A 13,612-nucleotide genomic window follows, 5' to 3' on the forward strand; every position below is an offset into this window, starting at 1 on the left:
CTGTTTAAATATTAATCTAAGGTTTCCAAATTCCATCCCTGCTCTTGAGGGCTAATTAAAAATGAAATAGTGTTGGTGATGTATTATAGCCAGTATAATACGGCTGCAGCATATTCCATGCAAGATGACACACATGTGATGTATGTTCATATTTCATGCAGGATCACTCATAGACTGTAGGGCTCAGTGTAACGCAGAAGCTGTGTCTGTTAAATACAGTTTACACAGAGCCTTTTGGTTGTTGCTCTGCAAGGATCCATTCTTCCTCAATCATTTTATTTTTCGCTCATCCACTCAAAGCTTATGACGGATGCTGTGAATCCCAAGAATAAAACTGTGACCTGAACGCTTTGGTGCATAAAACAGATTCCATATATGCTGTTCTCAGTGAGAAACTGGAGTTTTTGTTTAATTCTAAGAGTTTTTTTTCAAAATGGAAGCCTCTAAACGCGACAAACTCACCACCCCCCCCATTCCACCATCTGATTGAACGTGTTTGACATGTACCTGGACCTATGTTGTGCCTATATGGGATGTATAGACGATACATCTAATGAAGGCAGTGCACAACAATGGGGTGTGATGCAAAGCAACTTTATGCATAGACCTTTGAAGAAGGGTGGCAAAAATAGCACCGCCCTAATCTGACACACCCAGACAAGATACGTGGAATTTCTGACACCAGCAGCTCTGCTCAGTCGAGCACAAAGAGCCCCTAATGTAGTCAGTGACCTCTCAGCTTAACCACAATTATCAGGTAGGGTGGAGTTGTCCTTTAAGAGAAATTAGATCTGGTTTTAGTGCCGTAGCTGTCTTCCAGCTTCACCTCCACCCACATTCCATCAAGCCCGAGGGCCTGGGATACCATTTCTAACAGGGCTGCAATACAAACTGTATTGGTTCGGCTCTTAAACTGTTGTCTTCTACCAGCACAGGTAGGTTGAGCCTTACTGATGTTTGCTGAGTCTCTGCTTAGGCACGCTGTGGGGGTGTTGGTCTCACTGAATAGATGCAGAAACTCACTCATTTTATTTCAAACTTCACATTTTTCTTCCAGTCAGAAGATAAATCAACAGCTTTGTACTTTCTTTTCAAGTTTCTTACGAAAGCTACAAAATTCAACAGAACATTGAACGTTGTAGAAATTTTGTCTGTCAAAGCTGGTTACAAAAATGCTCACATTTCACAGTGTTATTGAGCTCAGAGTAAGCTTTCTTCACTGCTTCGGTTCCTTGAAGTTTACCAGTTTGAACGGACAAAACCATTCGCAATCAGTTTATTTGTACGAGTCTGTGCTCCTTTTTGATTTGATTACTAACACAATGAACAACCTCCTAATTTTGCTTCCAGAATATTCTTTAAGCGAGGGGGAGGGGAGCACGCTGAGAAATCTCTGGCATGTGAATTTATTTAAGCTATTAGTAAAACTGCTGTGCCTTGTGCAGCAGGCCTAGCAATTTAAACCCAATCAACAACACTATGACCTGAAATAATTGAAATGATACAGAACATAAGAGGCCCATTCCACCAATGGTGTTTATGAATATGTTTACGGAATAATTCAAATCAGTTTTTAATAGGGTCCTTGAATCATATCTCTCAGTGAGAGCAAATCTGAAATTCTGTCATATTTCCTTTTAACTTTTTATTTCAGAAGGTGTGGGTTTCACTGGCTATTATTGCTAGCCCTTGTTGCTGTGGGAGAGTGTTACTAAGTCACCTTCTTGAGCCAATGAGGTTCATGTGCTGTAGGGATTCTCAACGCACTACGGGAATTTGACACAGCAACCATGAAGGAACTGTGATATAGTTCCAAGTTAGGACAGTATATGGCTTGGAGGGAAGCTTGCATGTATCAGCTGCCTTCTGGGTGGTAGAGGTCGCAGGTTTGGAAGGTACTGTCTAACGGGCCTTGGTGAATTATTGCAATGCATCTTTTAGACAGTACACACTGCTGCCATTGTGTGATGATGGAAGAAGAAGTGAATGTTGAAAGTGGTGGATTGGGCGCTGGTCAAATTGAGACTCATCCAGGCAAGTGAAGAACATTGCACCAATCTCTTAACTTATGCCTTACAGATGGTGGCCAGGCTTTAGGGAGTTAGAAGGTGAGTTACTTCCCACAGAATTGCTAGTGTCTGACTGCAGCCACAGCATTTAATTTAATTCAATTCAATTTAATTTGTCAATGGATACTGTGTCCTCCTCCCCACCACCACCACACTCCCCCCCCCGGTAGAGAAGGGATTTTGATAGTGAAGGAAACAGCAATGGTAATGCCATTGAAGATCAAGTGGAGATGGTTGGATTCTCCCTTGTTGTCGATCATCATTGCCTGGCACTTGTGAATTTCATGTCAGTTGTCAGCCTAAGCCCAGGTGTTGTGCAACTCTTGCTGCAAAGAGATACAAATTTCTTCAGGGTCTGAGCAGTCACAAATGATGCTGAACATTGTGCAATCGTTGCACCAGGGACTGGCGTTCGCTTCCAGCCTTGGGCGACTGTGCAAACTCTGCACAGACATTCTCCCTATGTCTGCAAGTGTTTCCTCCCATAGTCCAAAGAAGTGCAAGTTCGGTGGATTGGCCATGGGAAATTGCCTGTAGTGTCCAGGGATGTGCAGGATAGATGGATTAGCCATGGGAGATGTAGGGATACAGGGATAGGGTAGGGGTTCTGTCTGCATGAAATGATTTCAGAGGGTTGGCGTGTACTCAATGGGCTGAATGGCCTGCTTCCACACTGTAGGAATTCTATGATCATCAGCAAACATTCTTACTCTTAGTTTATAATAGAGGGAAGATCATTGATAATAGTTGGGCCTAGGACAGTATGCCATGCACAATGTGTACAGCATTAGAGCAATAGTTTGATCTGATAGGTATAAAAACATAAAGTCCAGGAGTATAGGCATACCCTCCATGGAGCAATTCCAGTATCACTAACACTTGAAAACCTCTTCAGAGGTAAACATTTGATTGGAAAGTAGCACACCACATTATTCATTCATGTGATGTGTGTGTCAATGGTTCACCCAGCATTTATTGTCCACACTTAATTACTCTGGAGAAGGTGGTGACGAGCTTCTTTCTCGAAGCACTGCCGTTTGCATGGTGTTGGTACACTCATCCACTGTACTGGAATGTAGGGAGTTTCGAGATCTTGACCCAGTGGCAATCTTAACTAGACAAAGGATATGTTAACGCTGTGGCAATCAGAGCAGGTTGGCAATAGGGTATGGTTACAAGTCGAGATGGTGTATGGCAAAGAGGGGAACTTGTGTGTGCTGGTGTTTTCGAGCATCTGTTGTCCTGTCCTCGTTGGTAGAGTTTGTGGGTTTGAAAGATGCTCATGAGCCTTGGCAAAGTGAATGTTTAAGATGATGGATGGGGTGCATAAAGGAGTTAATTTCTATTCAAGTTTCTTCATTGTTCTTAAAGCTATATTTATCCACATTGTCCTGCTTTGTGCCATGTAGATGGTGGACAAGCTTTAGGGAATCAGGAGATGTGTTAATCTTGACAGATTTTTCAGCCTTTGACTTGCTCCTGGAGCAACAGTGTTTACCTTGCAGGTCCAGTTACGTTTCTGGTCAGTTGTGACCCCTTTTAATGTGGATGATGGAGGTTTCAGCAATAGTAGTGCCTTTGAATATCAAAGGGAGATGGATGGACCTTTCTTTGTTTGAGCTCATAATTACCTGGCAAATGAGTGACATGAATGTTATTGCTAGATCATACCAGATCTTTCTGTAAGTTGACATAGTCTGCTCGATTATTGCTGTAAATGTACTGAACATTGTGCAGTTATCAGTGAATATCCCCACTACTGACCTTAATAATGGAGAAAAAGTCATTGATGAAATAATTTGAGGTGGATATGTCTACAACATGACATTGAGATTTCTGTTCGGAAACCCACAAGTTCATTTGAGTTTTACCAAACTTGTCAAAGGGGTTTTTATAATGGAAAATTATGATTGATATTGAATTTTTTTAAAATTCCCATCCAATGACAGCTTTTTTTGAGTTAACCCACTAAAATAAGCACAGCAATGGTAGGAAATTGGTGTCTGATCTTCCTGCCCATTCGACATTAGGGGAAGGGAGAATATATTTATATACCATATTTTCTGTTCTAATCAACACCCAAAGTGTTTAGCTAATGAGAATAATGAAGTAATCTGAGCCATTGATATAATTGTGCAGATGTACAATTGTCAATTGACCTTGATATGATGTTGTCTGATTAAATAATCCCTGAAAATGACTGCTATTCCAATTTAGTTTACTGTCTACATTAAAATATGAAACTGGTTGTCAGACTTTGATTTTGATGGAACTCTATCTCTAACTTATATATTCAAAGTAATATAAAGAACTGACTATTATGAAACAACACAATAATCACACGGTACATTAATGACAAATGATGTCTCTGTTCTTCTTTCCCTTCCCTTCCATGCTCTCTTCTTTGAAACTGTTGTCCACTATCTGTAGAACCTCGTTTTAATCCCATCTCCCCCAAAAGCAGTAACATAGAGGTGCCTTACTCTGGTACTATTCTGAGTAGGGCTCCCTGGCCGTGTGTTGGATCATCTGCCAAAAATGTAATTGTTCTGCTGGTGATGGAGATTTTGTAGAAATCTATTCCCAGACAATTCATTACAAGCAATTACAAAGCACAAAACATGGGAATGAAGGACAGCCACAAATATGTAGACTGAGAATCTCCTTTGAGAGTATTGCGTGTTATGGCAATCAGGATGAATATTACACCCTTTTAATCACAATCTGGCAGAAATTAGATCTATTGTATTAGCTTTTGAGAATCATATTTGAGCCCTGCAGTGCACTTTATTTATCAGATCCGGAAATTTTCTCAAATAGTTTGTGATATCATCCAACAGCCTGGTAATAGACTCAACATCAATCACCTTTGATGGTTTTCTACAAAAGTTAATGAAAACCAAGATGGTGAGAAAAGACCCATTGTGCTTGGCTCCTTTAGTATTGGGAAGAGTGAGAACAAGCAGTTTTGTTTTATTCATTTGTAGGTTTTGGGCATCACTGGCCGGGCCAGCGTTTATTGCCTATCCCTAGATGCTCTTGGGAAGGTTGCAGTGGACTGCCTTCTTGAACTGCTGCAGTCCACATGCTGTAGATAGATCAATAATGTTCTTAGAGAGGGAGTTCCTGAATTTTGACATAGTGAGGGAACGGCGATGTATTTCCAAGTCAGGATGGTGAGTGGCTTGGAGGGGAACTTGCAGGTGGTGGTGTTCCCATATGTCTGCTGCCCTTGTCCTTCTAGGTGGAAGTGGTCATGTGTTTGGAAGGTAGTGTTTAAGGGGTGGTACAAAACTGCTATTGAGTGTTGGTGGTGGAGGAATGTTATGGATGCAAATGCTTTGTCCTTGATGATGTCAAGTTTCTTGATTGGGGAGTATTTTATCACACTCCTAACTTGTACCTTTGTAGATGTTAGAAAGTCAGGAGGTGAGTTACTTGCTGCAGGGTTCCTAGCCTGTCTCCTGCTCCTGGAGCCATCACTTCATATGGCTAATCCAGTTCAATTTTTGCTCAATGGTATCTCCCAGGATTTTGATAGTGGGGAATTTTGATGGTGATGGTAATGCCATTGAATGTCAAGGGACAATGGTTAGATTCTCTTTTGTTGGAGATAGTCATTACCTGGCATTTGTGTGGCAAAAATGTTACTTCCCGCTTTTCAGCCCAAGCCTGAATGTTGTCCAAGTCTTGTTGAGCTCGGACATGGACTGCTTCAGTATATGAGGAGTTCTGAATGATGCCGAACATTGTGCAATGATTGGCAAACATCCCACTGCTGACCTTATAATGGAGGGAAGGTCATTGATGAGACATCTGAAAATGTTTGCGCCTAGGACACTAGCCTGAGGAACTCCTGCAGAGATGTTCTGGAGCTCAGATCTCCAACAAACAGAACTATCGTCCTATGTGCTGGGTATGATTCCAACCAGGGGAGAGGTCTCCCCCGATTTCCATTGACTCCAGCTTTGCTAGGACTCCTTGATACCGCACTGAATCAAATTTAACCTTGATGTCAAGGGCAGCCAATCCCAACTCACCTCTGGAATTCAGCTCTTTTGCCTTTGTTTAAACCAAGGCTGTAAAGTGTTCAGGAGCTAAGTGGGCCTTGAGGAACCCAAACTGGCATCACTGAGCAGGTGCTGCTTGACAGCACTGTTGTGAACACCTTCCATTGAGAACAGACTGATAGGGTGGGTTGGATTGTCCTTTGTGTGCAAGACATGCCTGGGCAATTTTCCACATTGACAGGTAAATGCCAGTATTGTGCTATATTAGAACACCCCTGCCAAGTAAAGTCTGGGAGCCAATGTCTTTGTTATGATTGCAGGAATGTTGCCAGTATCCAGTGTCTCCAACTGTTTCTTGAAATCACTTGCAGTGAATTGAATTGGCTGAAGGCTGGCATCTGTGATGCTGGGGACCACTGGAGGAGACCAAAATGCCAAATCTACATGTTACAAGTCTATGTGTATCTGGTGGTCAATTTGAGAACTCTAAGAACTTCCAGTTTGAAATACGAGTAAGATGTTGCAAAAGGTCATTGTCTGAAAAGGGCCATCATGTGGTAGAGGTTCTCCAACATTGCTGTTAGACACGGAGCACCAGGGTTATGTCCCAGTGCTGACAAAGGAACAGAGATGTAAGTTGAGAAGATATTTGACTTGGCCATGATGGCTTCTCATATATCCACCTCCCTTGTCCTTGTGGGTAGATGAGGTTGAGGGTTGGGAGGAGCTGCTGAAGAGATCTGAGTATACTGTGGATAATATGTGCTGTGGCCAGGTATTCTGATGGTAGAGGTTTGATGTATGTTTAAGCTCAATCTCACTATATTATCCGACATCCTATCCCAATAACCAAAGGGTTGAGAATCAGCCTGTTGAGTCAGATGAAGTCTGATGGTAGATATTTGTGACTAGCAGACCACATCATTGCAATTAAAGGAGAGTCAATGAGTTCAAGTCTACAATGTCTACTCCTCCATTAGAAGTCCAGAAATAACTCCTATGAAGCTTATATTTTCTTTAGGATCACTTTAGACAGCATCCATGAAAAACTATACAGCTCCCCAAGCCGTTAGCCCATAATTAATTGAACATTGATCCATTCTCCCAAATGAAAACCTGATGGATTGAGCATCCCCAAACTGCTCGTGCTTTCGATTCTTGAGTTTTAAACTTAATAGTGATTTTTTCTTTCCTTTGATTTATTCACGGGATGAGGGTGTCATTGGCTAGGCCAGCATTTATTGCCCAAACGGCAGCTATGAGTCAACCAGATTACTGCGGGTCTGGAGTCACATGTCGGCCAGGTCAAGATGGGCAGTTTCCTTCCCTAGGTAAATGCGATACCTTCAATCTTATTCCAAATGACAATAGAATGTACAGAAGAAAGGTACACAGATTAATTTTTTCAGCAATGCATTCTTTATGCAATGGCCAGTTGATTTCTAAACTAAACATTCAGTGCTGATGCAGCATTGTGCGTGTTACAATTTTCCAATGCAATCTCTACTGGATTGGAATTATCTTGTGAGTATCTAAAAAGTAGTTACATGTCTGTTTGAACTGTATAGATTGTCCACATTTAGACTGGGAATGTTATGTTGATCAGATTATGCAAACCAGAGATGGTGGATAAGAACCTTGCATATTGCAACAAAGCAAGCCAAGCTTTGAAAGTTACTGGCTTAGGATCAAACATTATAATTCCACAGACGAACTTGACACATTGTATTTCTGTTCTGTGTCTTTGTCTTTCAAACTGCCAAAAGCATTGGCTTTTAATCTATTTTAATTGGGGGATCAATCGTGTATTTTGTCACACATTAAGTTGTTTCAAGAGATGTTAATGCTTTCGTTGAGCTTCAAAGGCTGGCTTTTCAGTTTAGATTTATGCATGTTTACTTCTATAGGCCTTGTCCTTGTCACACTCCAATAAATATTTTGAGTAAATTTGATTGAGGAAAATGGCTTTGTCTATGTTCATTAAACAATGACTTTAATTTTTTTTAATATAAAGATCTTATTCAGAAATGTTTGTAAATCTGTAAAATTGATTTTGTGGCATATATTTTGCACAGATTTTGAAGTTATGAGCAATTTGACCGTGGTAGAATTGAGAAGCCCTGACTCGGGACGGTGGAACTGTTACATTATTTCTGTTTTAGGTGTGATGAGAGAGAAAATTGATCTTACATGTTGCCATTTTGTTTTGATTCCAATTAAATGCTCCTGTTCTGCCACAGAAGACCCCATGAAAGGGCCTCTCATATGAAGATAAAACATCAGATTAGTGTTGAATGTATACTTGTGGTAAAATGGTGTGAGTTATATCAATCAGAAGTTACATTGATATCTCAAAACACTGGGATTTAACAATAGGTGAGTGTGTTGACTAGTCTGCCTTGTACTTAATACCTGTATATGAAAAAGTCCAACACATTGATGCTCAGTGTTTTGGGGAAGGTTTCACTCATAATAGCAATTATCTATTTATTGTTGACATTGGAAGAATGATATCTTGATCCTTCAAGACTAGTAGTCAGTATTCTCCACTAACATCTGTATTGCGTATTCTAGCTGACTCATTGAGTATCTGGATTGCACCCCAGATACTTTATCACACATCTGCTGCTGGGAAGATAGCTGTTCTTGCCTGAAGGCAGCCCTATGGGTAACAATGACTGCTTCCTTGTGGTGCAGTCATTGTATCTTCTGTGTTGTTGGAGGTAAACGTGAAGTGTGAGTTATTTGGATGCATTCCAGGTGCCTTCTATTCAAGTGGTGTACCAGGTGGCAATCGCTCGAAAGGAGATGTTGTGTTCTTGATGCTCCTCGCCTGGCTATAGCACACAAATCTTCAAAGGAACAAAGGATGATTGAGATTGACTGACTGCCTGTAAACAGAAGGAAGTTATTTTAAAATTACTGCTTTGATCGATAGAACTTTGACGTGATCACAATTGATGGGACTCCAGGGCACCTCAGCTACTGAGAGGCCTTGAGCTGAGTCTTAAAGGGGGCCCTCAACAATCTGGGCTATGGCATGGAATCTGGGAGAGTTGTGTGAGAGGTCAGATGAGGCCGTTCAGATTAACCCGTTGTACTTTCAAACGGAGTTCTGCGCATTGAGATGAGATTCTCGCTAGGGAGCAGTGAGATGTATATTGAGGGAGATTATTGCTTGTTAATATGTCGCCTTGTTAATGTGCAGCTTCCTGTTACCTCTGGCTGCGAGGTAACCAGATGTCAACAATTCCTGACATGAACGTCATATCGTGTACATTGCGACTTTAGCTTGCTGCTTAGTCTCCAGGCTGTCATCTTTGACACCAACGGACATCATCTCAGAGCACGTTCTGAGGCACTAGCCGCACAGACTCCATGCCCCTGGATGCTGGCACCTGCTAGCCCCTCAGGACTCTTGTGGCACCTCTCCAATCCACTTGCAGAACACTTCCACACTTTAAAGCTGCATTTCAGGGTACGCTGGTGACAAGCATTGCAATCCTGCTGCAAGGACACTGTCTGTCCAGGGACGGGCACCTGGCTCTCTCACTACACCAGGCTGCGTCTCAGTGCCGCTCGCTTGCTCCTATAGCTGTCACTCACTTAGCACCTACCTGCATGCTTCCAACGCCCTTGCCTTGTGTTGCCTTGCCTCTCAATGCAGACACAGAGCCTGGGCACTTATTTTGCTGCCCTCAGTCAAGGGGGTGGACATCTTGCTGTATAACAGAATGCGACATCAATCTTGCCCCTGCAGCATATGCCAGCAGCTTACCCAGCAAACACACGGCATGTGCTGCAATCAAACAGTGGTGACACAAAGTCAAAGGGCATTGGTCATCAGTGAAGTCCTTGGAGGCAGCCATCAGTCAGGAGGTCCTGGTGCAGTAAGTCAAGGACAGGCTCTAATACCTGTGCAGGGACCTGGCCACCATCAGACATCCAGTCAGGCTGCTCCCAATCCAGGGACTGGGGCACAATCGGTCCTGAGACTCCTTTAGTGGCCAGTATGTTGAGGGGTGGTGGGGAATCATTGCTGACACAGTCAGGGAGATGTACAGGCATCAGTCAGGGGTCTGGGCAATCCTCATCCGGGACTGTCCAATTAGGTCAATCATGACATAATCAGTCCATAGTATCCGTCCAGCAAAGACAAGGGGTAAGGTGCGGTGTGGGGTGGGTGGGGAGGAAATGGGGAACATCTTCATGGGGCTTGGGGACTCCCACTGGGTGGAAGGGGGATTTATGGTAAAACATGGATCGGAATATCTCACGTTGGGGGGTATCTCGTAAAGATCACCCTGGTGCACAGGAAGGGAGTGTGTATGAACAGACTTGTCATGGTCCCTTTTATTTACCAGGGGCTGACGGGGGAAGGTGGGAATGAACCGGATCATCTAGATGGGTTGAGAAGGGACCTGAGGAGGTGCGATGGGGTTGCAAGGGGGGGATCTGCCAGGAAGAGAAATTGAATGTTCAGGACCTGGCCCAAACAAAGGTGGAGCCAGGAAATTACTGTCCAAGGAGCACTCACTGTCACTTTCCATCACCCTGGAAATCGGAACTGTCTGATGGTGAGGAAAATGACAACCATTCCTGGAGTGGGCAAGGTAAGGGCCAAGGACTGTGTGTGGGTGGGAGGGGGGGAAGGGCTGCCAAACCCAGTGAAATGAGGCCATTCAACTCGAGACACAGAGACCTAATGTCTGACCTCAGTGCGATAGTTACATTAGGGGCTATAGGGAGACACACGCAAACAGATTTAGTGGCATCATGAGCATGTTTTAACCAACATCAAACTTTACTTGCAGCGAAATGTCACCCATGCCACCAATGTGACCTGAGGGTTTTCTTTTCCATTTCTGTCCCACAACAGCCCAGTGCAGTCCCACCTCCTGCACCGCAAGTGGGTGCAGACGGTCCTACATTGAAGACTGATGGCCTTGGAGGTTTGGTTGGGTGACCCCAGGAGCACTTGTGTCTCAAGGGGCCCAGATATTCTGAGTGTGTCCTTGCCAGAAGCAAGTGCACCCCTCCTTGGCTTGAACTCCCTCAGGTAGGTTAGATTTGGAGGGTCCATCACCTCTGGAGTGTCCTGAGAGGAGACCTGTGAGGATCTGGTGCGTGACTCCTCCTCTGGCTCCTTTTGAGGACAGGACACTTGCAATGGGGTCCAAGTAACCTGCCTTCCTGTGCCTCGCTGTTGCTGCTGAGAGCAATAGAGTGCTGGCTTTACAAAAGCCTGGTTCAGCCACATCTGGAGTATTGTGTACAGTTCTGGTCACCTCATTACAGGAAAGATGTGGAAGCGTTGGAAAAGGTGCAGAGGAGATTTACCAGGATGTTGCCTGGAATGGAGGGAAGGTCTTACGAGGAAAGGTTGAGAGTGCTAGGGCTTTTCTCTTTAGAATGACGAAGGATGAGAGGTGACTTGATAGAGGTGTACAAAATGATCAGAGGTATAGATAGAGTAGACAGCCAGAGACTTTTTCCTAGGGTGGAGGTAGCTTTTATGAGGGGACATAGTTTTAAAGTGAAAGGAGGTAGATATCGGGGAGACGTCAGAGGTAGGTTCTTTACTCAGAGAGTGGTAGGGGCGTGGAATGCATTGCCGGAGAGGGTAGTGGAGTCGGCCTCATTAGGGGCATTTAAGTGGCTATTAAATAGGCATATGGATGATAGTATAAGGTAGTGGTGGAGGTTAGATAGATGTTAGGTTTCGGGTAAAAGTTCGGCACAACATCATGGGCCGAAGGGCCTGTACTGTGCTGTACTGTTCTATGTTCTATGTTCTATTGGTCTGTGCGCACATCCAGCAGGCCCTGAGATTACATGCTTGTAGCAGTTGGGTCACCGTAGGGCAGCTGCTGCATTGCAGCTTCTGGGCTACGGGGCCAATCCCTGTCTGCTCCTGTTCCTGCCTGTGCCTGTGGATGAAGTCCCTAATTGTCAGCACCACAGGATCCTCTGCTGCTCAGGGCTGAGCAGATGCCTGGTTATTTGCTTCCTCAGCCAGCTATGGAGACATAGCAGTGAGGTGCTCCTTACTATAATCTGGCTGGAGTTCCTACCGAGGTGCCAGTATCTGAACTGCCGCAGGGTGTAGGAGGCAGTGATGCCAAAAAACTCTCCTCCTCAGTGATGCTGGACAAGTGTGTCTTCACAAGCAACACAGTGCACATCCTGCTTGATCTTTCACAACTCAAAAGAGAAAAGATATTGTGTTCAAGGGTTATAGTGTGAGCAATGAACAGCACTGGCTGAGAGAGCTGCCCTGGAATAGAATGGTACCTGCTTGGTTGATGGGATATGGATGTCTCGGGATCTCAACAGGAGCAGTCCTAGTTGTCTCCTACAAGGGCCAGGATTCTATTCTCGAGGGCACAAGGAACCTGATATCAGGCACACCCCATCCTCTCTGCCCTATTGTGGGCTGTCTTTTCTCCTCAAATGAGAGAGAGAGGGAAGGATTGAGTCAGGTACAAGTGGCTGACACAGCTGTTAATGCTGGTGCAGGTGGAGAAAGCTGGTGAGGTGTCCAAAGTATGTCCATGTAGGGTTAGTAGGGTGTGCAGGGTGTCTGGAAGAGTGTGTGAGGATGCAACAATGTGAATGGTAGGGCATTAGCCTAGCTGGGAGGTGGGGAGAGTGGCAGAATAGATGGGACATGGCAAAGAAGAGATGGTGGGACTTAGAGTGCCAAAGGTTGATGACCATGTTATAGCATTACTGTGCATTCCTCTGCGCTGTGGAGACCTCACTGACCCTGGTGGCAATCTCAGCTCAAGCTGGCAGGATCTGTTGGTGTGGCTTCCTCTGTGTCTCCAGATGAAACAGGACACCCTTCCTCTGTCCCATCCCATCAACAAGGACATCCAGGCCCCTGTCTGCAAGGCAGGCCACCAATTTTCTCTTGTCTGCCACGTCCGGGGAAAAGGTGATGAACCAAGCAGGGTAGCTTTGGAATGCCACTGCTTGTCCGGGTGCATTACATTGTTTGAAAGATGGCAAGGTTGCCAGGAATGATGGTCCATTCCTGGACATCTGGTGAGTGGTGACTACTTCTGGCTATGGCTAGCATTAGAAAAGAGGGTGCTACAGGTTATGGTAGGTAGTTAATGAAGTGAGTTTGGGACAATAAGGCCAGAAGTCTCACTTCTCTTTACAGAGAGAGAGCCTCTGTGAAACTCAGTGAAATTGATGTCTTGCCAAAATATTGTAAGATTTAGTCCATCGTGTTTACTTGACATGTCATATTCCCTGTGAAGGATCTGCTTCTGCTAGTACTTATAATAGTGGACAACCTTCTCTTTGAGCTGTTTCAAGTCTTCAAGAATTTTCACCACCGGAAATTACGTAACATTTAATAATGTCAGTGTCCAATGTAACTAATATCGTGCTCCTGGTGAGGTTTTCCTTGTGTTTGAGGATTGCTGGAGGAGAATGTCAGCGGTTTATCACTTACAAAACTGGTACCTCTTAAGAGTATCCAATATGGTGTGGTGTAAAATCATATCATTCCATTTGCTT

General features: G+C 44.1%; 1 protein-coding gene across 2 annotated transcripts in view; it reads left to right on the plus strand.

The window, feature by feature from the left end:
* Positions 1 to 825: 825 nt before the first annotated feature.
* Positions 826 to 13,612, plus strand: part of scube3 (signal peptide, CUB domain, EGF-like 3) — a 345,848-nt gene continuing 333,061 nt past the window's right edge. For both annotated transcript variants that reach the window (XM_048612197.1, XM_048612200.1), the window contains exon 1: positions 826 to 935. The gene's annotated coding sequence lies outside the window, so the exon portion shown is untranslated. The remainder of the gene's footprint in view (positions 936 to 13,612) is intronic.

Source organism: Rhincodon typus, chromosome 25, assembly GCF_021869965.1.
Source record: "Rhincodon typus isolate 14 chromosome 25, sRhiTyp1.1, whole genome shotgun sequence".
NCBI classification, from domain to species: domain Eukaryota; kingdom Metazoa; phylum Chordata; class Chondrichthyes; order Orectolobiformes; family Rhincodontidae; genus Rhincodon; species Rhincodon typus.